Source organism: Saccoglossus kowalevskii, chromosome 18 (genome assembly GCF_978046115.1).
Source record: "Saccoglossus kowalevskii chromosome 18, keSacKowa6.1, whole genome shotgun sequence".
NCBI classification, from domain to species: Eukaryota; Metazoa; Hemichordata; class Enteropneusta; family Harrimaniidae; genus Saccoglossus; species Saccoglossus kowalevskii.
This window is the reverse complement of record NC_140658.1, coordinates 22,022,682-22,027,341: the sequence shown is the minus strand read 5'-3', so window position 1 is coordinate 22,027,341 and position 4,660 is coordinate 22,022,682.

Genomic DNA, 4,660 nt, shown 5'->3' with positions numbered 1-4,660 from the left:
TCACTGTAGAACAACTGTTCACACGTGTAAACGTACATAACAGCTTAGCCACCCGATACACGAGTGGATGCACACACAACAGTGTCAGTTTGTAATATGATACGGGCAGTTTAAAATACAACACAATTGACCCCCGTGTCACCATCCCACCGATTGTATTACAATGGCCCATTTGTTATTCAATGTTCAATGAATTATAGCCAAAATAACTCGATATGATATTGTGGTTAGGTTGACAGCTGCGCGATGAACACAGAGCATAATTATCTACGAGTTAGTCACAACATGTGTGCGCAGTGTATGTGATCTATATCGGTATTGTGGGCAGATTACGATAAAAACTAAGTGTACACGCATTTAAAGCGCGGTGGTCGTCGCGCAGCGCGTGTTCGAATTTCATGTAAATAAACAATGTATTTTACACGCGTTGTATGCGTCGCTATGAGTCCCATACCGAACGGGACGCGGCGCGACGACTGCCGCCTTTTAAAGCGCGGTGGTCGTCGCGCAGCGCGTGTTAGAATGTAATGTAAATAAACAATGTATTTTACACGTGTTGTATACGTCGCTACGAGTCCCATATCGAAACAGGACGCGGCGCGACGTGTGACCATGTGTCGTCATAAAGCCCAGCGTATGACCATTGAGGAAAGAAAATATCTATAATGTCGTACTGTATTATAATAACAAAGTTTTTGTGTTAATTTCAACGGAAATGGTCTCATATTATATGTGTCAAAACTGATACAATAAGTTCGACAGTTCAGTCATTTATAATTAGATTGGTCACGCCATCTCCCTTATATCCTTATCCCCCATTCGCTTGATCAATTTTGAGAAAAAAAAATGTTTCAACACAGCTGTTTTTCGCAGTACGCTTACCCAACACATGTTTAGTAATTATGGTCACGTTTTTACACTGTATTGTAATTACTCGTTATAGTGTGGTTAGAAGTGGAAGTATTTTAATAGATTCTTCCACATGATTGCAACTGTCACAGGATGCAATCTAACAGCACAGCCCTTGTTGATATGGTACCTAATCAAAGAGCAATGTCAGGTCACGCATATTAATATGACACGACATAACAATATGATGCACCTTGACAACAATACACACTTGTAGATGTGTATGAATGTATGGCCAGTTTTAGTTCAGTCCAGGATACAGCTAACACGAATATATTCTGTTACTTTACACATGGCCACTCCCAGATACATCTAAAATTACAATGAAACCAATGAGTTTAAGAAAACATATAATAAATATAGCTGCATTGCAGCAATGGCGGGTTTCGATCCCAGCGTGGCCTATGAGCTACGTTTTAGCTTTTGTTTTTTATGAAGAAAAATATAGTAAGTGATATTATAATTATTTATGTTATTGTTCATACACGAGTTTTTAAACACGTTACATATTTTGTAAACTCATTCAGCAGGTTTCAGTCATAAAACAAATGGAATATGTAAATGTAACAAATTACAATTTTTCCTAATCATTCACGTGTAATCGGTGATCATGTTTTTTTTTCAGTTTTATATTTGATATTAGATATTTATCCAATTTTCAATGTCTTTATTGGAAATGACCTAGATGTCATCCGCCGCCAGTGATTGACGCGGACTCGATTCGGTTGATTGCTTGCACCGCACAAGTGAAATATAGTTGTATATTCCGCAACCAGGTCGAGAAAGATATTCTGATTTGTCGTAGTAATCGACTTCGCCGAACCTGTCCTTATCCAGACTTCCAAAATATTGAATTATTGTAATATTGTCCAAACTCCCTTGTGTGAGCTTGCTGACTAAAAGTGTGTGTTAGCGTGGGCTCGTCCTGCACGCGAACGCGATCAGAGTAGAATGGCGATGTGATTTTCTTAAATTAGAGGGTATATTGTGATTTATTTCGGGTTTTTTTCGGATAAGAGAGAAGACAATTAATATTTGTAATATCGGTATAATTTCCTCAACATCATGGGAGCTCCCACTGGGCTTATGTAATGGTTTATACAGATTCCTCTGTTAATGGCTCGATTTTCACACTGTAATATATGAATAACATCCACAACAGCGAACGAAAAACATTGAGAATTATAAACCAATAAATCACTATGATGTATTACATAATAACAAAATTGTTGACAAATATTTCATTTATTCTCATCAACTTTTGTCAGATTACACAGTCACAAGACAAATACCAATCATAGAAACACGTCCAAGCGTCGCTGTGTTCTCTTGGTAATGACGCCGAGGGTGATAGATGGTGATTTAACAGCCTGCTCACTGGGGCATCGCAATTTAATTGGTTGTGTTAACCCTGGTGAATTCGATTGTTATCACGCCAGAATTACAACACGGATGTTGTACGTGATTTGACAAACACATACATATACGCGTGGGGCGGTTAGATACCATGCCTTGCCGTTACGTTATTTGTTTATATAAGCCCTGGCAAACGCGTACAAACGATGATAAGCGTTTGTTGTATCCACCCGCGTGTGTACAAAACGATTATTACAATCCAACACCGCAAATCCGGTGGTAAATGCACTTGTCATGACACATATCCCATGACATAAACTACTCGGTAATGTATTGAGTAATTATGTTTCGCTTGAGAGTTCCCATAAGTTGGTTTTACAATGAGAGGCCACTTCCTCTCTATCCATATAATGATACAGTCATTCATTCATTTTCGTGTGTCAGTGTAATTTTGGTCCAGTTACGTCGCCAAATCGTTTATCTTATTTTATAGTAAGACGTAGTGTTATATATATATATATATATATATATATATATATATATATATATATATTAGTCATCACAGTTTTAATCTTTGGATAAAAACTTAAATACTAACTAATTTACGCCCTGTATATGTCGCGCATCAATTTCAAATGAATGAGAGTTGCTAATGTGTTAGAAAATAATATCATCGCGCATACCAAAGACCCGTATACAAGGGTAGCGTAAGCTCTTCGACAGGGTTCATTTAGACCACGTGACCTATTCACGAGCATGCCTATTATATGTATAACGTGTGAAAGGAACGACGTAATTCATTCAGTCGGTCAATATGTAGAAAGATTATAGAGACGGTGAAGTCGGATTTCTGAATACGTAATGTTGATCGTTATTTCTTTATGTACACAATTCGAGTATACCAGTACACCGTGTCTGCCATGTGTTCTATTCCGCATACCTTAGCACACAACATCATTTTTTATTTGTGGCGACCCCGTTCACTGGCATAATTGTCGAGCTGCTTATTTGCTTGAAGCAGGAGGGTCGTCACCTGCGCACGCGCGGGATTTGAGGCCCAAGCGACGAGGACAACACACATTAAAAAAGCAAAGGCTCGTGGGTAGACGCTTGTTTGTATACAATGACACGCTATTGCCATCTGACGCATGCGCATGTGGCGACTTCCCCGCTTTAACGCAATCCGGTGAAGCCTCGGGGCTTTTGCTTTTCTCGTTTAGTGATTTAAATGTCGGGACTTTTAGTTTCTCAAATAAGCCTATGTTTAGTTCAGTCACGAATGGAACTTGAGGCAACGGTAGAGAGAACCTTTCATAATATATGGGCCATTATTGCCAGTATTCATTCTCTTGGCAACGAGCTTTGTTTTTTTTACTTTGCACTAATGCTAGACATCCCCTTACCCCGTCACACAATAAGACATACTGCTGAACGCGAGCGAATGTTCTTCACCTGTCTGTGTTGAATGTTGTTAAGACTTAATTAATTATACGCATTTTTGAAGGGAAAACGTACGATCAAATTTGACCTGTGACGTTTACCATACACCTCAGATAACATGTTTTCTAAGGTCTATGAGTTGACCTATGTACATTTCAGCTTTTGAATTATCAATATTGATATCATGCAAATTTGTTAAGCATAATGTGACGTAGTGCGTTTTTTTTTTCTCAGCAAGTGTTAGTCAGCTTTAATTTGTTTACGTTATGTGTATTGTTTTGTTACAGCATTGAATGTTTTTTATGTTAGTCGTCATATTTCAGAATTATGGCTTGCCAAAACAACGAACGAACACTATTTTGGCGGGTTTTTTTTATCTGCGTAAGAGGCTGGTGGTGCAGACAAACTTGCTTGATGTACTCAAACGCAAGCGGTTCTTTCTCATAACACGCGATAAAATTTACCATTTAGGTCAAAGTTGAAATAAGCTCAACATTGGCGTTACCGTAAGGTCGATGGCACGTTATAGTTAACATTTAACTTAGCGTAGGAGACGAAACTACCAGAGCAGGCGGAACGTTAATAGAAACTCTTAAATGACGAAGTTCGCCCCACAGGAAGTGTCGGTATTGAAAGTTAAGAAAAAACGAACATTTCAAGATAAGACGATTACCTCTTGGGAGTATCGTCAATGTATTACAATGGTTCTCTCGCCTGCAGAAATAATGTATTGTTTGGCAGAAAATCTCTCATGGTATTTTTGCCGTCAGTTTTGCTTTTCAGCCGCTAGAGTAAATCTATGCGTGTCAGCGATTCTCAGTAAAGCATGATCACAATGCCTTTTAGGTGTATAGTTTAGCTCTGTATATTCCCATCAAATGTCGGTAGGAGGTGTTTATTACAGGTCAAGTTGATTTATTTGGGTCAGTGAGTATGGGTCGGTGCTTTAATGACT